This window comes from Stegodyphus dumicola, chromosome X2 (genome assembly GCF_044657685.1).
Source record: "Stegodyphus dumicola isolate Sdum_Otavi_A_Nest chromosome X2, ASM4465768v1".
NCBI lineage: Eukaryota > Metazoa > Arthropoda > Arachnida > Araneae > Eresidae > Stegodyphus > Stegodyphus dumicola.
In genome coordinates this window covers 138054029-138076579 of record NC_140781.1, presented here as the reverse complement: position 1 = coordinate 138076579, position 22551 = coordinate 138054029, and the positions used below count along the sequence as shown (strand labels likewise).

Sequence of the window (22551 nt, the reverse complement as noted above, 5' to 3'; positions counted from 1 at the left end):
CTGTTCTTATGCCTATAACTCATATTTAGATTTACGAAGAGACATACAGACGGTTAGTTTTGTAGATTTATACCTTAATTCCATACGCAATTAAAACTTCTGTGAAGTTAAAATTAATACCTTCAAAAAGGTGCTGATATCTAATGTCATATAATACTTAAATTAAAAATAAAAATAATTGAAACTTTTAATAAATAAATGAAACTAAATAATTGAAAAAATAAAAATAAATAATTGAAACTTTTGAAAATAGGTCTCATTTTTTAAACTATGAGTAACATTAAATAAAATTTACGGCAATAAGTAAACAAAATTTTCTACACAGAAAGCAATATAGCAAGGAGCAGTAATATAACGTAGTATATATAATAGCAGTAGTTATAGCATATATAGTATGTATCTATATATATACATGTACATATATATATATATATAAGTTACTTCAAAATATCTTTCAAAACTAACTTACTAGTATGGATTTACTCTTTTAAGATAATTATACTTTAATTAAACTTAAGAGATAATATAATCAATTAATCAATATTATTTCGTAATATTAATTATTCGTAATATTAAAATTAAATAATATTGATTAATTGCTATATCGATTTCTATGTATCTATAATAATAAAAGCAAGTGTAATGTGTCTGTCTGTCTGTCTGACCGAGCTCTCCAGCCAAATCTATCGCACGCAGGGACCTGGAATTTTTTATACGGAAGCACAAAGGGGCTGGCCACCAGACCTCGAAGCCCGATTTTCGATTTTTGAATTAGAAAAATTTAAAAAAAATTATTTATAATTAATTAATCACGGTTTTTTTGACTCACTGATATTATTATTTGTTTTCAAATAACGTTCGATTGTAACAATTGATTTCTTTATTCTAGCGTTAGTTTGCTGTTTTGACGATACATTAAATCGATTAATTACAATTCATTTCTTTTTTGTAGCTTGTGGGGGGGGAAGAGAGAGAGACAGTCTACATGTCCTACACTACCATTCCTGCGCTATTCACTTATCTGCATTTTCTAAATGCGCGGGCAACGCCGGGCGGGTACACCTAGTATATAATATATTAAACCTTATGCATTCGAAATTCGGTAACATTCGAAATTCGGTAAGATCTTTAGTTTGAAGTTAACTACGAACAAAAGATTGAATTTTGACAAGTATTTAACAAACATTTTATGCATCTATTATTAAAGATTTTCAGTTCAACGTTCAATTATGTATTAATCCGAAAGAAATAGAATCAGTAAACATATAAAACTAATATACAAATACAAAATCATTTTTAGAAAGCAATCAAAAAGCTCGACGTAAAAATGACATTAACTTAGGCAAACATCTTTTAGAAGTAAAATTAATTAGCAAACGTTTTTCACAAACGACTGCATAAATTAGGATCATGAAATACATTCTTGTAGCAGCCCTCTTTATTAATTACCCCTTGCAAGTCCGGAAAATCAAGGTGCTTACTTAAGCCAATAAATCTAAGATGCATTATTCTCAAAGTTTTGCAATAGAATCCATTCAGCTGCAACTAAATATAACTCATATTACTCACCGATGACTTCAGCAACGCCCTCTAGTAATGCATATCCGATTCCTGTGCCGCACACACGCGCTGAATATTAATACCTAATCTTCGGTTATTCACTCTGCATGAATTGGGAAAGATGTTGCACTTCTCTTTCAATGTCCGTTCTTCAAAATTCTCTGCTCTGAACTTAAGACTCGCTTATTTGAGTAACAGCGACGAGGGAACGTTACTGGCACTCAAGCGTAGTTTTAAGATCCAAGTATTCTTAAAGTAACGGAAATACACATGTATTTGTTTCGGATAAATATACTTTGAATGTAATAACTTTAAGACTTTAATTATACACGCGAATTGAGATATTTAGGATGAAGGAAATTTACCTCCAATTTCTTTTCTTTCACAGATTTGAGATTCATGGTGGCGATATAATATAATTCGATTGAACACATTTTATTTGATTCTATATCCATATTCTGATTAAATAATTATACCGTGTATAAACTCGTAATTGTAAGTATATATTTACCTGTATAAGCCGAGAATTTTTAGCACATCTTCTTTCATTAAAGACTTGGCGTTAGCATATATACGATTTCAAACTGATTTAAAAATAACCTTATCACAAAAATGAATAAAAGATTAAAGAAATTGAAATAAATAAAACTTTTATTTTTTTATTTCACCTAATCTCGATGTACAATCGCACTTCTCAATACCATTATTCGGCTGGAAATTTTCTAGCAATTCTTCAGAAATCTCTGCGTGCTGCAGTTAAATCCATAAGAATTGCATCATCTATAATTTTATTCAAACATTACCGTTATCATCATCACCCACCTCATAGATAATATCCTCTTCAGTTCGGTCCATAACACTGCAATATTTTTTGAACGATCGGATAATCGTGTATGGCCTACTTTGCAAATGGATGAGGATTTGGTGTTCACCTTCAATTCGCCTGATAAGTTTAGCTAAGATAGACGACTAATTATTCTCTTACTATTAAATTTAAATTAGGCTTGTAAGCTGTTTTTCAGTTCTGCCTGCATATGCAAACTCTTAGCTTCCTGCTTATATGAGGAATGGCTTATAGTCGATAATATATAGTTTAGTTTATACAATTGTAAAGCAAACTTCTGTTCCTGAATAAAATATCAGCCATTCAAATAAAATTCGAAAAATGCTTTTCTTTTAGGAAAATGGCTTATGTTACTGTGATTTAACAACTTTTTAAAAAAATGATAGAACTGGTTTGTTCAAATGATTTCAAGAAATTGATCATGATGAAAATAGTATTTGTATTAATGTTTAATTTTAAACTTTAATTGGGATATTTCTGCTTCTGCTGATTATTGTCGATGAAAGTAAAATTACGAGTGCTTCACGTTACCAAAATTTTAATTTTGTAATACTTTTTAAAGTCTTAAATACTTCTTTACATTTAAAGTCTTTAAAGGTTTTTAATTTTTCAGATATACACAGTTAAGAATTTTGTGATACGTTCATTCTTTCATAGGATCTCTTTCATAATATTTCGTAGGATTCTTTTTCAGAATATTTCATTTTTTTATCAGAAGGGTATTTAGATTTCTCTAGGATTCATGAATAAATTACAAAATGTGACATTTTCTAGATTCATACCGAAAAAATATCGAATGTTACCGTATTAACAGAACTATTTATTGCACTTAACGCTAAAAAACATCATGTAATACAGTTTTCAAAGTGATCTTGGCAATCAACTTACCAATTTGACTTTGTCTTAAGTATTTAAAGAGAATAATACCAAATTGACAGTAGAAGATTTTTCAAATTTTGATTTTAAAAAGTAAAGTAAACTTTACTAACACAAAATATTTATAACATGCTTAGTTTGGAAGTGCCAGACACTAGTAAATTAAGGTAATAGATATAAACTAAAAAATGTGCCTTTTTCTTTTTGCAGAAACAATTTTTAAAGGTTTCTCTTTAAATGGTTTTAAACTGAGATTTATGCATATTTTTTTGTAACTATTATGCTCAATTTTTCAGGCATAAGCATTCTCTTTCACGCTCTCGTCTGTTAGCTCTGAAGTATTTTTTCTGAGATCTAAGTTCAAAGGAACATTTACTTGAACAAAAACTTTAAATATGTTCAACAATAAGTTATTCTTTATTATTAATATATATATATATATATATATATATATATATACTGAATATGTTAACAATAAATATTATTATAAGCATAGATGTAAATATAATATAGAATAGTAGGTAAATACCCTAAAACGTAGGAAAATGAATATAATTCTGTGATTTAATAAAGGTAGTCTCTACAGAAAAGAAGTGCAGAAAGCTTCGAGTATTAATGCAGAGAGCAGTAAGGGCTTCGAAAAAATGTCAAAAATCTATTTTTAAGAATTGAAACAATATCAAACAGAAGACAAACATTATTAAAAGGCCCAGCAAAAGAAACAATGAAGTCATAACACCATGATTATAATGTAAGGAAGGATTATAAATTATTCGCAATTTCTACAAAATATTTTCAGTATTTAGGCATATTTTTATAAATTTTGATCCAAGAATCATAACTGAAATTTATCTTTATAATGTTTTTTACCTAAATGTGTTCAGTGAATTTATGTAAATTCTTCTCCAGAAAGGAATAGTCATAGATTTTGTTTAAAAATATGATGCATTTTTATGTTTTCTAGTGTTCTTTCACTCGAAAATGTTTCTAATTTTCATAAAAATATGTTCACTTGAATTTATGAATGCATTTTGAAATATCGTTTTAAAAGTGCTTCGGTAAAGAACAAATATTTTTACGTGTGCCTATACGTGATCATCCACTTGAAATCTATCATTTCTAGACACCTTTAAGATATTTTCCAAAAAATATGTTATTGATTAAATAAAAATATTACTGATATCCCAAAAATAAATTACCGATAGGAGAAAAATTAAATTATATATTTTTTATAAATAAAATGTTTTAATAATTTATTTGGTTTTACTGAATACTAAGTTTACTTGAAAAGAAAATGTCGATGTTGTCCTTTGTCGAAACCGTTTTACTTCCCTTAAATATTAGTGATACTAATGATAGATTATTTTATAGCATCCTGACTGCAAAGAATAAAATAAGTGTAAAATACTTTTAGATTATATTATTTAATAAAATATGCATGAACCTGTGGATATATAATTTTATATATTTCATTTTGAATCTCTAATTCTGCAGTACATAATTATGAATGAACGACATTTTATTTAGTAGTTTTTAAAGTAGTTGAATAATAAGCTTAACGCTTTATAATGAGTAGTAGACATATGAAATTATTGTAAGTACATCAAAAGAAACACACTTGCAAATTAAGAGTTTCTTACAGGTTTGTCTAATGCATTTAAACGTTTTTACTTTATATGCCATTTATCGTATTTTCAAAAATATATCTATTTCAAATAAGTTCCTCAGACATTAATTTTTCATTTAAACGTCGTATCTTAGCTCAACGCTTATAAACAGTTAGTGTAAGATATCTAAACACAAAAGAATTGGACTTATCATGAAGTTTTAGTTCTGTGTCTATTAACGAGAAACCTTCACTCGCAAGAACTTAAACAATTATCTATGATTAGCCGCATAATTGTTTAAACCAAACTCCAGTGGAGACAAGCTTTATTAAGATAAACTTTATTTTTAATTAGTCAACACTAACTGGAAGCTTTAAACTAACTCAGACATTCATTAAACTATTTAATTTAGTTTACATCTCAAGTTAATGAACATGTAGAAATCTGCTAAATTTTAAAATATGAAATAAGTTGCTGAGGAGAGAAGCGTTTTGGTAAACGTAAAGTTAAAAGCGTTTTCGTAAAGCGACATTTGGTAAGCGTAAAGATGTAATTTTCAGAGTTGAAATTTGAATACGGTTTTTCCCTTTTTGTTATCATTAAAACAACTCTTTTTCAGTTTATTAAAGATAACCTTTTTGTTTAAACTTGTCAAAAGGATTACTGTTGAAACTTTGAATAAAGCGTGTAATTTATGTACAGTATTGCTGTATTTTTTCTTCTCTTTTGTACGTCAGGTAATGGTTCATAATCCAAATAGCACACGACGTTGCAAACTGGTCCGAGAGGTTGCAAAGTGGTCGTGGTAACTTTTACGACGTCTTTACAACGGTGCGAAGACGCAAAATATTTGCCCTTGCATCTTGGCAATTTGTCGACGTCGCTGAAACGTCATGATATGACCGCTTTTAAACGTTATCGTTTTAACATTTTTTTTAGTTCATCAGCATTATTTTTAGAATGAAAAGAGACTAAATCTGCCCTTTCAGCAACCCGAAGTCCGCATAAGATTTGCTTTGCAATGTTTCATTACTTTATTTCATCTAAATATATTAATCTAAGGTAGATTCATCTAATGAAATGTAAATTTAATATAAATATTTTTGATTTATTAAATTTAATTAGTACTAAAAATACGTGCTAAATAATTGTTTAAAATTTTGTTAAAATAATTAATACTTAAAATATTTTTTATAAATATTATAGCAAAATTTTAAAAAATGAAACTAATCTATAAAGTAAGTTATTAAGTTATGCATTTTAAAATCATAATCATATTTCAAAAATAATATTTCCGAAATCAATACAAATCACATGTTAGCAACTATTTCACTACTGATATATGACTTATTTTTGAAGTAAGGACGAATTCACGGCTGTCCAATATATATGGTGGAAAACTCATCGACAGGAAGCAGACCTGTACATTATTTATTGGATGCTTATATAAACGAACATCTCGAGATTTGCGCGTTTTGGCTAGCTGCCAAATTCGAACAACTGTACAATTCAGATTCTAGCAGTTCTTTCAAGTAATTTGGTAAAGATGCAGTCTCTAACGCGTTTGAAAAGACTTACTTCATGTTTGAAATTGAATCAAGCAATAACTGATATAAATAATATTGCTTATATTAAAAGTAAATGTAACGCACTGTCAATCAAAGAACGCATTGGGAATCTTCTCATTGTTCTGTATCTACTTACTTCAACTCCCTTCAGCGAGTGAAATTATCATGAGAATGCTGAATTTGTGCTTATTTTGTGTGTGAATATCTGCTCTACAAGAAATGCTAGTCGTGAATCAAGTGTTCGTGAAATAGCGTTTCTGTGGTCTATAGTGGTCTGTGGAATATAGTTTTCGTGAAATAGTGTCTCTGTGGAAATAGTGTCTGTCTTCAATCACTGTGGTTCCAGCGGTGCATTGGATAAACTTACTAGTTTTGTGCTTCGGTTATCACGTCCTAAGTGCTATATCGCATATCATTCATATTAATCGATTATTGTGTTCACATTGAAAAGTTGGCATTCATAATTAATTCATATAAAACCAAAAATAACACACAACGGTAAGGCACTTTCAGGCTCTGCTGAAAATGCAGTCAATACAGACGCAACAACAGTTCAAGCTGTTATGGTATGTTCATTATTTTCAAAATACAAAGAAATTATTGGACTGGTACCAGTAGTTAATATGATTGCTGAAGATGAATTAGATATATGTATAATATAGCTAATTAATTAATTATTAAAATTAATAATAATGCACATAGTATATTGTCTTTTGTATAGTATGCAGAAAAGGCTAATAATTTTAAACAGTGTATGAAATGTATGATCGAAAAACCAGAAAAATATTTCATAGAAATGCTAGTGTTAAGGAAACATTAGCATTTCTATGAAATATTATAATCTATAATTATGTGATATTTAATTGTGTAATATTAAAAAACACTAAGTATTTTTTATTGATTGCAAATTGCAATTTTATTACTTTTCGTTTGGTATCTGTTCTTCCAAACACTGTGTAATTCGCGTTTTTTAAAATATTGCCGTTATGATGTTTATTAGATTATCTAAATAAATAAATGTTGGAAGTCAGGTTTTATTTTTAATTAAATTTAAGTATATTCTATTTTCTTCGCTTACATTTTACGTGCTTGTGATAAAAAAGAAATTAATAATAAATAGAAACAAAAAGTTTCATCGTGTGCTATTTAACGAAGAGCTTACTTTAAGGTACTTAGCTTACTATCGTATACTATATTAATTCAATTATTTCTGTACAGTAACGAAAAGGAAAGTTATTGAATATAAAGAGTGTATGAAATAATCATTGTAATCTGCCATTAGTCTAAAATGTAGAAACTAAAAATAAACTAAATACATTAACATATGATTGAAAGAAATTGTGTTAAGAAACATCAGAATTAATAGTAAATACTGCAATCCATAATTATTGCACTTTTAATTGCTTACTATTTAAAAAACACAAATATTTTTTTATTAATTGAAAATTTTAGTTTTGTTACCTTACTTCTGATATTTATACTTTCAAACACTACAAGTTCATGTTTTTTCTTAAATAGTGTTGTCATGTATTTTGTTTGTTAGGTTATTATTTCATTTTAAATATGAATATGGGAAGATTTAGGTATATTTTTGATCACATTTATTAACTACTTTATACTGTCTTTCATTTGCATATCTTAGAGATATAGAAGTTAATGGTTATAATTTTTACTGTGAAACGCGAATAAATTTATACTCGAGTTCAGGTAAAATACTGATTTTGTTACCTTTAGAACAGTTTCCTAATCTATCATGACAGGGGCAATTTTCAGTGTCTCCGAGATTCAACAGAAATAAATGTGATAATGCTGTTATCAGAAACGCTCTTTATCTACCCACATATATATCTTTACCTTTATTTATGTCTAATTGAGTTTTATTTACTTAAAACTTACTATTAATGTTATATATTATTTATAATAAACACTTTCATAATTACTCTCTTTTAAGGAAGAAAATGATGAAATCTTAAATAATCGTAACTTAGAATTTAAGTTATTTAAAAAATATAGTTTCAAGTACTGAAAATAATTAAGGCTATTATTAATTATGCATATTTAGTGTAAAGAGTAATATAAAAACTATAGAATAAAGTACTGAAAATAATTAAGGCTATTATTGATTATGCATATTTAGTCTAAAGAGAGAAAAAATTGTATTATCTTATTGTTTTCAGGAAATGATAAAATATTTAAACTTTAGATAAATACAAGGAATACAAAATTAAAAAAAGAAGAAAAATATATTAATTATTAAGATTATTTTTCTGCATAAATCAATATGTAACACAAAGACATAATAACGACATTTTCACAACTGTTGCAAAAAGGTGGAATTTTGCGAACGTTTAGGTGTTTTAAAGACGTCTTGATATGATGCTTTCACAACCAAAATATCACCTACGAATGACACAATAACGACGTCTATGCGACAAAAACCTTATCTGCAAAGACGTAATAAAGACGGTTGCAAAACAGAGGATGTTCGCGGACATCTGGGCGTCTTAAAGACGACATATTGCAAAGTTTTGCAACGACATCCGCGACGAGTTTGCAACGTAATTACGACGTTAATGTGCTACTTTGAAATATATTTTTCCTTATGTTTAATCGAAAACCGAAAGATAATCTGCTCGGTGGAATGATACTACTACTACTAATACTACTACTAATAATAATAAAATACTACTACTACTACTAATACTACTAACTACTACTAACTACTACTATACTACTACTACTACTACAACTACTACTACTACTACTACTACTACTACTACTACTAATAATAATAATAATAATAATAATAATAATAATAATAATAATAATAATAATAATTTCAGAATAGCTTGAATATTTTTTAAATTGTCTGTTAGCGAAATATAAATACAATCCTATTTCATCTAATGTAAATATGTAATATAACTGCTAAGCATAATATTCATTTAAAACATTTATTACCGTATTTTCGTGAAGTTCAAGCCAATTTTTACTGATGATGTACATGTTTAATCTAGCACATAATCATTAAATACGATATAAAAACATAGGATGGCTTTATAGCTCCCCTTAGGCTAACTTTTTTAAAATCTCTTTTAATTTATCTAGCACTAAAATTAAAATAATTTTTAACCTGCATATAAGGACATAATATTTCATAATTTGAGATGTGTACAGTTATTTTCTGCATTTTTTCAATGTGATTTTACATTTGCTCAGCAATTTATTGAAGTTTGGACACGTTCCCCTTCAAGAGAATTAAGTAGGGGAAGATCAGAAACAAGGTCGTGAACAAATGGGAGTTCTATTGCTCACAATTATATAATAGCATCCTCGAATTGACAAAAGAGTACCAACCATTGAGGCACAATTCTTCACAGTAGTTACGCAGGATGTGGTTTCATTCATTTTCTTACATAGCATTGCGATTGATCTTGTGTGGTTCACATTCTACTATTTATAGAAGAGAGAAAAAGAGTCTTCAGCAAGAAATTTATCTTAAAAAATCAAATAATGAAGGCAAAAATATTGTACGTCCTGTGAAATAAATTCTAATGGAGTGTAAAAAATAATAGAGAATACATGTACGTAGCGAAGAATAATCAATTACTTTTCTTCCCAGGACAACTTTAAAAAAAAAGTAGAGAATATTTATCCTGTCAGACCCGATTAACTGTACTGCTAATCTAAATATACTAAAATTATCATTATATAAATCAGTAAGGTTGCTTTTACATATTACAATCAATGCAGCTTGAAGAATATTTCTTTAGATTACGCTAAGACTAAATCTGTGTTTCCAGTTTTCAGATTTCATCAAGTTTCTGTCACAATTTCAGGGGTTTTATATAATTCTTATGTAATTTTTCAAGCGTTTGAGAAAATTTGTTTCAGATGCTTTTACAAACTGTTTTATATTAAAACATTTTGCTGATTTTGTAATTTCTGTATGCGAAAATAGTTATATAAAAGTAAAATAGCAGAAAATCTATTCATACCGGAAATCTCTATACCTCAGAACGTTGAAGGTTGCTGTTGGGCGTACGTTGAAATTGCTGACTGATATTCTACAAGGCAATGCACTTAAAACGTTGAATATCCGATATGATTTTGACATCATTTCTTTATGTTTGTCACAAATGACATTTCCCAATAGCTTAAGGTATGGACGGAAAATAGTGGGCGCTAGTCGGAAACCAATCCAGTCATAATTGAGTGCATATACTTGCAGCTTCATTTAAGTAATTCTCGTATCCTGAAGTATTCGAACGGGGGTTGTTAAGATTTGACAGAACGTATTTAAGCTGGAAAAAATTCACCCAGTCAAAGTTAAAACCTGGCATAAAACAGTTTGGTCATTTTAAAAATGTCGACTCGTTTCGAATACCGGCGAGGTATTCGTTCCTACGCGTGTTCAGTTCGTTCTCTACGCGAACATTGCGTGTTCCTACGACATTTCCCTATGTAATATAAAGACAAACCGATTTTCCTTAGAACGTCCGTTATGAAGACTATCCTTCCCTAAGGATAATAGTCCTCAAGTGCATTACCGTTATTAAACTTAACAAACAACTAATACAGTTTCACAGCATCATTTGCTTTTACTTGTAGAAGAAGCACAGGAAGACGTTGTAAGCTATCGAGAAATAGTAAATTTGGTTTCGGAAGAAGGGAAATGGTATTGGCTAAAGGGGCATTGGTACTTTTAGGTAGGATACGTAAATTACAATAGTAAAGGACAGCGATACTTAAATAATGATTCATACGCCAAAAGCGACATTTATGTTGCTTGCAAATACGATGTCTTTTCTGTGGAGGTATTTGTAGTCTGTATTCAGAACCTCTTTTTAGAAAATATAATTCAAAAATATAATTTTAGTCTGTTTTCAATATTTGTACTGATGTCTGAAAGTCTTAAATAAGCAAGTTGCAGTTAACACTTCGTTTCACCTGTGACATCACAGCAGGATTCAAAAATGATATCAGATGTTCGTATTTTTTCTTTTAATAACAACTAAAATGTCGACTTATGGAAGATATGGATTTTTTTACGCTGACTGAAAGCATTTTTAAATATTAAATGCAATCCGCTTAAAAGTTGCAGAAAGTTTAGTCTAGTCTTTCGATGTAAATTTCCGAGAAGAAATTATTAAATTAATAAAATCGAAGAAGTTTAAGAGTAAAAATGTACTTTACGTAGCTACTGAATATCAAAATGATCACGAAAATTAATGATACACGAAAATAATTGAATGATTCTTCGACTGAATTACCCATTAAAATAAAAATTAAGACCCTTTCGAAGTAATTCTTTTATCGGTTTATTGACTCCTAGCTACCTCTGAGAATTTCCTTGTCTTGCAGAATAATCTGTAAGATCTGTACGGAAGGAAATTAATGCATTTTTCTGACTTACCCCGCGAGTAATCCTTAATTATGTAATCAGCCTGACTTTCCCTGCCCCCTCATTATTGATCACGTGATACCGCCGGTGCCATAAATGGAATGAGAGTAGATGGAGAAGAAAATTGTGTTTCTTTTTTGCATATTTACAACACGATAAAATTCTATCATTAGGATATGGTGTTGAGTCTGCAATTAGGGTTTGATACCCGCATACTCTTAAGGTACTCTTCAAGTCATCAGTCCTTCCCGAACTGGAACACTTTCGTAGCTGCTTGTGTTTGGTATTTAAAATCACCTTGGGTTTTGCGTAAGAACTATTGAGTAATGCTGTTAGTGCTGTCCACAAGTATCACATCGCAAGTTATCATATGTTCCGAAAGCATTTGGGCTAATCATTTTGAATTCCAAATAATTTACGTTGTTCACAAATTCAGAAGCGAGGGAATAGCAGTAAAGCCAGTTAGGATAGACATCGTCTAATCCAATCAAAACGAAGGAAAACATTCTTTATTAATATTCTTAATTTGTAGAGATTTTACTTGATTTAATTCTTTCAGCGGTTGCAAAACTGGGATTTTTTTCTTCTTTAACAAAGCAAACAACAACCTGCCTAAGTTTTCAAATTTACAATGGGCGTGATTAACAGGAACTGAAAGATACGTGCCATGAAAATCTGTTCATAAACAAAATAAACACATTTGATAAACAGCAAACTTTTATTTTCGTCATTGAGGTGATGTAATGTAGTTCTTTATTGAGGTGTTGTAATGTAGTTCCTATTTCTTTATTTTAAAATCGTATTCAGATTTATATAGAAATAAGCTTAGAATTCAAAATTCTACACACTACATTAGAATGCAAAATTAGACAGGAAAGTTACATGGTATAGCTATTAAAACTATTGATTTGGATTTGTGTAGCATCCTATGTCAATATAATTTATTTATATCACATTCAGATGCATTTTTATTGAATATCCCTGCCTCTTTAATACTAAGTAATTGATTCATGCATTTTTTTATTCCTGGTTAGTTATTTTGGATTTTGTACAACTCACATGAAATAATCATAATAACGATTCGAAATTGATTTTTCTCTTCAAATAAATTTTGAGAGAAATATATTTTAATTTTATTTCCATGTTTTAAGGAGTTTTTTTTTATTATGATAAGAGACTTGCCTAAAAGTGTAGAAATTTCTATTTGATTCGTTATGTTTTATTTTAAATTTATTTTGCTACTGTTGCGAATTTTTAGTAGTGGTCTACCTTGTGGTCTAGTCTCACTTTGCAACGTTACTGTGTTCAGTTCCATCTACCTTGAAAAATCTCGCTATACATTATCAATGTAAACATAATTTCTAGCTTCTTCGAAAGCATCGGTAAAGTACAAAAATTAATAACACAAAAAGAAAATATTAAAAACTCAAGCCATGCTTTTGGTAACTAGTGTCATAAAGCTGTTTTTAAATGATTATTTATCAAAAATAGCTTTATACATCTTGCTCTAACTTTATGCTATCCTTCAATTATTTTTTTAATATCACTTGGCCAAATTATGGTGCTCTTTATCAGTTCTCTTATTAATTCCGTACTTAAAATATAGTTTATTAACTAGCAGAGATTGTAAAAAATAACGTCCCATATTCAATCAGCAAATAGGATGCAATTAATTCGCCCGTCATTGCATTGTACTACTTGCCGTAAGTGCTCCAAATTATATTGATTAACTGCTCTAGAATACGTGTTATGGCTATAACCTAATTTTTAAGTAAAAACAGCAAGAGCCCTTATGAAGCCCCTAAAGAAGCTTAACTAATAATAATAATAAACTGAGAATGAAAGGGAAAATTATGTGAAAATGCATGGAAAAGAATGATAGTAAAATTAATAAATAATATAAATGAAACGGAATAAAAAACATCCCCCATATTTATTTTCATCTTGAATTTCATTTGGATTTTTTCTTAAACGCATATTACTCCAAACTCTAAAAAATATGTGAATTCTGGAACCAGGAGCATTCCATTAGGCAATCAAAATTCATAAAAAGGCATAGATTTCATGCTAGCACACCATAAGATTCAGAATGTTGTCTTTTGCATAAAGCTACATACCTTGTAAAGCGCAATGGATTGTCTTGTGATTTTATAAAAAATGTTTTATTTCACTTGTTTTTGTATTAAAAAGGTTTCATAAAAATTATTTGTCTTTTCATCCCATTTCGTTTCTCGTTTTCATTAAATTAGATTCTACATTTCTGAGCATAATTAAATTAATTTTGAGCCGCAAATGAAACCCATAATGATTAAAAGCTTAAAATATAATGAAGCTAATAGACTGAAGAGCTTAAAAATAATCAAACTAGTAGATTGAAGAGCTTAAATATAATCAAACTATTAGACTAAAGTAGACACAAATTGTGTTTTGTCTTAAAGCATGATAGCGATGCTTTTATACAGAAACAAAAACCATAGTCCGACTTTGCAAAAACATTCTTTGAGCAATCAATTGTAAGATATTTTTTATCTCCCATACGCGTGCCTAGTGACTCTATACAGTTATTAACTGAAAATGATTTTGTAAATGAGCACAAAATCTACTCTTTGGTAAGATCAGCAATTTATGAAAGTAACTCTGAAATGGTTAAAGCTGCTTAAAATTCAATCTTAAGTTAATGTTAATTTTTTATACAGGATAACTGCCTAGTAAATTCGAAACAAAATTTATGCCATTTTCATTCATTGTAGCTGATGATTTCATAAAACGTAAAACCTTCAACCGTATGGATGTTTGTATTTGCAATGGAAAATTCACTCTCTGGACCTATGGACAAATAATATGGAGAAAATATACATTGGTTGAGTCTGCCTATGAAAGTTAATTTGCATTCATATACCATAGCTGAGTGGTCTTCGAAGTGTACTCTGCAAAGCCTTGGAGTTCCGTTCAACTTGCTCAAGGAGCTCCATGAGTCAGAAATCAAAATTCATGATGACTTTTAAATGCCATTTTGGTCTCAGAGTGAAATCTCTGAAGTGGTTAACTAAACACTATTTTAAGTTATTATTTAAATAAAAACAGAGATTTTATTGAATGTAACAAAGGTTTTTTCCTCTCATTTTCCATACAAAGTGTACGCAGCACTGATATAATATCAAAGCTTTTTTAACGTTTACTTTCCTATGGTGATAAGTTAAAAAATTAATTTTGATGAGTTCTCAATTTTTGAGAGTTTGTTCTCAATTTCCAAATTTAGAAATCACTATCATAACCTATGATCAATTAAATAATTATTTAAATGACGAGAAAGTATGTGAGAATTGTGTGTATCCATAAAATCCATGGAAAAAAGAAAACTGAAGGAAAAATCCATGAAAACTTCCATGCAGCCAGCTTGTTTGTCGGGAACTCAGGTCGAACTATCACTGTTTAGCGATTTTACCTTTCGGCGGCTGACGAGAACATAATTAAGAAGAATAGCAGGTTCTTTAAAATCGGATTCAGCGATCACTCAAGGGTTCCGAAACACCATATAAAAACATCAGGGCAAGTATTTTAATGCCACTTACAAATTTTTCTCAACTAATAACTACAGAAGAGTGTTGGTCCCATAGTGTGATTTTTCACTGCGCTATTTTATGAAAGAGTGGAAAATTTAGTAGCATTTCTTAATGCAAATATAATAACAAAACACTTTTGGAATAGATCTTATATATGTACATTACTACAGACTGGATTTGAAGCAAATGTCAAGTATAACAATTAAAAATATTTTTCTCGAATTTTTTGCAAAGTCGCACCTTTCCAGCTAAGAAGAAAATGTTTTCATCGGATTAGTTTCTGGTGTAAAATGGAATAGTTTGATAACTACTAATAACATACTTTAAAGCGGCGTTCAAGAGATTAATGAGAGTTTGGAGGAAGAGAGAAGTTTGCAAAAGGACATTTAAGTCTTGGCGGAATATTCCCAGTCTTAAAAGAGTAAAATAAGTATAATGATGGACAGAACCTTCCATTCGGTCCGATGCCTTTATCTTAATGAGAACTAAACGAGCGTTTTATCCAGTCCGTGAAGAGCAGTTATTATAAAGTTTGTCTTAAGCCTGGCAGATGCAGATTCCACGCATCTCGTAAACAAAGAGTTCCGCTCGAAAGTCAATAATGAGTTCTCAAGAATGAGGAGAGATATAGTAGGATGCCATTATCTCCTCAGTTCCTGTGCTTCAGAGAAGCATTGATAATATAAAGAATCCTTGCCCAAAAACATATTGATACTATGATACTATAGATTTCGTGCAAGGTAGCGACATTGGTTCAAAAGAAGCAAAGAATGAGTTAGAGGACATAGCCTTGCAAATTATAAATTCAGTTTGATTAGGACAAAGAAACAAATGAAATAACTATGTTTATGTTTTAAGTTTTGAATATGTAAGAGTGACTTAAATACAGATTTTATTGCTGTTAAATATGTAATTATGTTGTCACTTTCAACAATTCCTTTTTTTCTTTTGATACTGTTTTGTACAATCAAGTGTACTATAAAAATTATATATATATGAGCGCTGTATTATTTTTAAATATATTATGCAAAACAACAGCAAAAATATTACTTATGCATCTCTCTCGAGAGCTATCTAAATCATCAATTGTGTTCTATGTCTATAATATGTCTTCAAATTACACTCTCCTTCGCAGATTTCAATCTATATTTTCTTTAGAGTTGTGTATATGTTTCCTAAACTTCAGAAGTTTTTTTTTTTTCTTTTTTGTTTTGCTATCACTGTAGAACTTGTATAATAACGGATAGTACCTAAGAATACAGCTTTCTCATGGAAAAAAAAATATAAATCTTTTGGGACAGAGATATATTGCCGATGGCCTAAAACACAAACAAAAAATAAAGCTGAATCAACTACCAAGATAGAACAGAATTCTGCTCAGAAGTAATCAAAATGATCCTGGAAAAAAAGGTCCTGAGGAAAAAATCCTAATGAAGCTGAAACATCTTGTTGCTCTAAGGCTGTGTCCGGGGAATTCCTTGTTTTTGTACCTTCATTTGGGAAGACATTATCCCTCCGGTGTTGGCAACAGTGCCTTTTTCAATGGCGGGAAAATTTCTCTTTTAATCTCATACTTTCTGCTGTATCATAAACAATATTTATGTCAACATTATGGGCTATGTTTCTTTGCTGCAGTGTTTGTTTTCATTTTAGGAGACTCTTTGTTTGTTTTCCTGTCGGTGATTTAGCTATAAGTTTTCTAGATAGTTATTAATGCTGAGGAAATGCGGTAACTAAAGCTTTGAAATGATTTCTTACTTCAACAAGCAAATACAGGATAAACAGACACAGATTGTTCTCTAGCCTAGAAATTACTGGAGAACAGTTAACTTCCCTTTCGAATATTCAATGCTACGTTTAATTTCCTCCTCTTCTTTACATCAGCGTGCAAATGGAAATCACCAATTCAAAATTCTTAATAAATTACTCTTCATCATACAATTTATAAAATCGGCTAAGCGTTTTACAAATGTCACTTTCTTATCTAATATTTTTACTTCTTACGTGCTCCGGCCTTAGGCACAACACGGAAAGGGAGAGATGCCGCATGGAAGTCTTTTAAGGGAAATTGGCTCGTATCCACATTAAACATGTGGAAAACCACGAGAACGCATATGCAGCCAGCCCGTTCGTCAGGACTCGAGCCCTGGATCGAACTACAAGTGTTCAGCGACTTTTACTGCTCTGCCACCGGTGGGAAGTTTATCTCATTAAAAATTTAATTTTTCTTAAGGTAACCGAAGAGTAATCGTCAATTTTGAGGAAATTTTTCAAAAAACTTTCATTACTTTATTTTAAAGCTTATAAATTAAACTTCCCAAAATTACTTTTATTTTGTTTCTCCTGTCTTTAGAAACAGAATTATATCTGCTCTTGTTCTGTGTTGCTGTGAATCGGATTTCTGTTTAACAACCCTTAAGATGATATCTAGAATTACACTTACTACTTTAAATAACGTTTATTCATTTGAATACTTTTGGTGATGTTTAGAGGATGATTTTAAACATTTCCATTTGTTATTAAGTGCTCGGGAACAAGTTTAATTTTGCAATGTAATATACCTATTTTTTGAAAAACTTAAAATATTATTATATTACTTAAAATATTACTATAATAATTTTATGAAACTTTATACAAATATTTTATGAAATATCGTTAATTAAATGGGCTAAAAGTTTAGGTTTATGTAACTATCTAAAATTTTTTTCAAACAATTTTGTAAATGAAAAGTGAGAAATATCTCAAAAAATAGCTAGTGCATGTACTCAAAAGATTATATTTAATAGATATTTTATTTGATCACTTGGGTTTTAGTTCATTTAATTCCTTATACCTTAATAATTATAACTGACAAAAAGTAAGATTATTGATAAATATTTTGGTGGGAACATATTTAGTAGTCCTGAAATTTAACACGTTTTTAACACAAAGTGTAAGAAAAAACAAAAATTATATTTTTATAATATATTTGTCACTTGTTTCTATCATTTTTAAGTAGTAAAATAACACCAATAATAAATTTATTTATGTTGTTTTTTAAACGTATAATTGTTGCAGGACGCATTTAAATATATGCAGTTAAATGTTTTCTGTTCCAACCTTCTATGTTAAAGAAAGCAAAGCAAAAGAACTGTGAAGGCCTCTAATTACGTTACATTTCCAAGAAAAATTATTTTGGTATTTCCTTTGATTCAAGTGAAGCTATGAAAAGATACAGGTTATATTAGGTTATTTGAATATGGCGAAACACAAGATGGCTATATGTCTAAGGGAAGGGAGGCCTTATTAGAGGTCCTTTTAAGAGAAACTGGTTTGCATTCACATTACGCACGGGGAAAACCTCTAAAAGCAATTATGCAGCCAACTCGTTCGCCTCAGATCGACTTCTAGGCGAACTCCCAGCTTTCAGAAGTTTAACCGCTCGGCTTGGGGTGGAGTCAAAAGAAAGCATAGAGGCATTGAAAATCTGACATTTATCTTTAGTAAATTACGAAACACTCGCATCAAAAATTTACTCTTACTAACTATAAATTCCCTACTGATATATCAATTTGCAATATCTCAAGAAGTTATTTCGTGATAATATAATTAAAAATATACAATTAATCATTAAAGCTTGACTATAAACGGCAGCTGGTTGTTGAAATTTCACAAACAATACATTTGGGCATTTGATCTGCTCTTTCGACATACCTAGTCATGTTCTGTAAATTTAAAGTAAGGCTTTTATTCATTTTGCTATATTTTTGTGTGTATAAAGTAAATGCTGTTTAAGTTTCGCAGGCATTCAAATACCTTTTGTTGTTGAGAAAAATGAATTTTATAACTGAAATAAGAATGGATGTAAATTCCGTCAACTTTTGAGTTTCGACACTTATTTGATCTTCAAAATAAGAAACTCGAGAACAACGGACTTGTAATAATTGTGATATGTATTTAATGACTAATCTTATTTGCCTGAAAACAACGGACTTGTAATAATTGTGATATGTGTTTAATGACTAATCTTATTTGCCTGAAAACAACGGACTTGTAATAATTGTGATATGTGTTTAATGACTAATCTTATTTGCCTGAAAATAACATCAGATTGAATTCATGCATTTTACTATCGCAAAGAGGGAAGGGTTGCACTTATCAGTGGATAAAGGTTTGGGCATCTACACATTTCCGTCCGTCCCAATTATCCGCTTCGTCCCATCTTTTAAAGAGAATTCACAAAAAGTCCGCTCCTCCTAATTTAAGAAGAATCCTTTGAAGGGACGGCTCCGAGGGTTTCCTATTCCCTTTTTCCCAATCCACCAACCTTTCGAAAAGACATTCGGGTCGACATTATTTTAAATGCCACTATGCCGTAACGACTGTAGTACATTTAGAAAGACCTATGCTTTCTTCGGCATTCAGTTAAGGGTTAAGGCTATGATAACCGGGTCTTCTGCCACCACGCCAACACTGTGACGCAGTTACGATAGTCTTACCATATGAAGCTTAATTCCTGTAACTGCAGTATTCTTCCGTATCCAACTACCTTACGAAATCTAATCCATATACTGAAATTTCATTCTTGGCTGTCTTTCGATGAATTCGTCTTACTCAGGTTAAAAGTAACATATCGAAGGAATTTAATGACAGTTGCATTCATCCTCCTGTTAACCGGTTGTTACAGTGAACAATGTCCAAAGTTAAATCAAAATCACGGTTGATTTTAGGGTGCAAATAACACAACACAGGAAAGAAAAATAGCCCATGTTATAATTTTAAAACAGCTATTAACTACTATTAACTACCTACCTGTAATTTCAAGTAGTTTAATCTGTAGGCTACATATATTTCGTTACGTAAATTAAATCAACTTGCAAAACAAAGCAAAAATAACAGGAAACCGCTCTAAATAACGAAAGAATGGTATTTTGGCTTGGTTTTATGTGATTGTGGGAAAACCTCAAGGGCTATCTGCCTAAGGGAAAGGATGCCTTCGTGGATGACTTTCTAAGAGAAACTGGCTGGTACACATGTTACACATGAGGAAACCGCAAAAACGCCCATGCAGCCAACCCGGTGGCGAAATTCGAACCTCGGACCGAACTACCAGTGTCATGCTACTTTACCGTTGAATGACATTAAATTCATATTTTGTTTTTAACGTAATGGTGCTGCTGCTGTTTGTTTTTACTTGCATAACTCTTGTATTTTAATAGCAGTCAACTGAAACTATAGAATAATAACTCTACACATGATTTATTTTTAAATTGAACAAATTTACTTTTTATTGGCTTTACAATTATTTAACAATAGTTATATAATGCGGATAACAAATAATGTTCTTGTTGTTTCAAATAGCCGGAAACTTGCAATGCATTTGTCGGAAATGGCCGATGCCCATTGGTCATTTAATCGTCTTATCACCAAAGAATGCGAACCAGAATGATTACAGGAGGCAACCTGTTTTAAACTTGCGAGGAACAGGGAAGTATCGTCCTTATTTTGATGCAGAACGCCTTAAGGGACATATCCAAGAGACTCCCCCTTACCTCGAAACCTCTCGACAGGACTTTCTTTCGGCTCACCATTATTTTAGGGGCTTCCATACCGCATAGACAGTATACACTTACAAATATCCAAACCTTGTGAAGGATTTGAACTTAGGCTCAAAGATACGGCAGCTAACAGCGCTATCCGCCAAACTGGTTAGATCGGTAGATTACAAATAATCAAATTATTTATTTTGGGGAATAAAACAAATCCTAAAAATATATTTGATGTCATTAATATCCTATACGTCTTGCTTCTCATTTTTTAAAATTATTTTTGCAAAGTTCATGGATAATTTTGTTTTACGCTGGTGGTTTGTGGTAATAACGTTTCAGGTGCTCCGCAACGAGCAATCGTAGTTTTATACCCCTCATTTTTTTTTCAAATGAGGTCTGGATTAATCCGCAGATCGGTTAATCGAGAACTGATTGTAGCATAAATTATTTTCATTGTTCTGTCGCTGCTTTCTCATTAGTAATTCGCACGGAAGTTTAAGTAAAATATTGGGCTTTACTAAAGCTTATACATATTAATTTTGGAGAATGTTTCATATTTAGTTCAAGTGTTATCCCTGCACAGTTATAAATGATGCAAATTAATAAAGCTATTGAACCTTTTAAGAAAGTTACAGGCATATATATGTATATATATATATATTAGGCTATTGAGGCTTCCGTGTCATTCTGAATGTTCGTGATGCTACGTTAGAGCTTCGCTTGTGATCGTAAGTGCTGATTGCTTAAACATGATAATTTTTCATGTTGGGCAGGGAAATTAATGAACTCGAATTGAAGAACTAAACACCAGCCTCCAGGCAATCCGTCACGGGCAGAAATTCATCTGCTTTCGACCGGACGTGTGGGCACGTAATTTATTTCATGGCTTCCTCTTACAGTTCATTACATCCTTCACAGAACAATTTTTATCAGTGTTAATGGATGTATATATGGTGATTTTCAGCACAGATAAAGGTAAAATAAATCCTGGAATAAAGTGAATTAGAAATTAAATTATAGCGTGCACATCGGGAAGGTAGGATAAATGGATAAAATGAACACGGTGGTATAAATACCTATAATTAGGAATTGGTTTGTCATTCAGGTTGTTAGTTAGAGTTAGATGTTTCAATAAGCTGTGATTTGCAATTTAATCTAAGAGACCGAGGTCTATTTCTTGCACAAAAGAGAAAACACTCAAAACCAAAACACATACAAATCTATGCAATGCTTAATTTTCTACATATCAGCCATTTGGGTGAAATTTATATGCAAAAAAACTCCAAATATCTTGACTAACTGGTATCACAGCCTGGCCCGATAATTTGAAAAATCTGGATAATTTAGTTATTTTTTCTGTATACCAAATACTATTTACTATAATTTAGGCAAGAAATATTTTGTCTTTAATTGTATTTATAGCATTTTATTTAAATATACAGATAAAAAACACATTTACCTTCGGAAAAGGAAAGATAAGACATTTTCTTTACAAAACATTTAATAGTGAAATTATTTTGATCTGCGTAAATTTATAGCCCATTTTCATTTCAACTCAAATAAAACAGTGAAATTAATTTTTATATGCGCACAAAAACAAA

At 30.4% G+C, this 22551-nt stretch overlaps 1 protein-coding gene across 6 annotated transcripts in view; it reads right to left on the bottom strand.

Annotated features, from left to right (window-relative positions):
- LOC118192698 (teneurin-a-like) overlaps positions 1-22551 on the bottom strand; it is a 1025489-nt gene that overhangs the window by 456899 nt on the left and 546039 nt on the right. Inside the window, exon 1 of one of the 6 annotated variants that reach the window (XM_085809694.1) lies at positions 1570-1706. The exons of the other annotated variants lie outside the window; for them this stretch is intronic. The gene's annotated coding sequence lies outside the window, so the exon portion shown is untranslated. Of the gene's footprint in view, positions 1-1569; positions 1707-22551 lie in introns of those variants that run through there. 6 annotated transcript variants of the gene reach the window in all.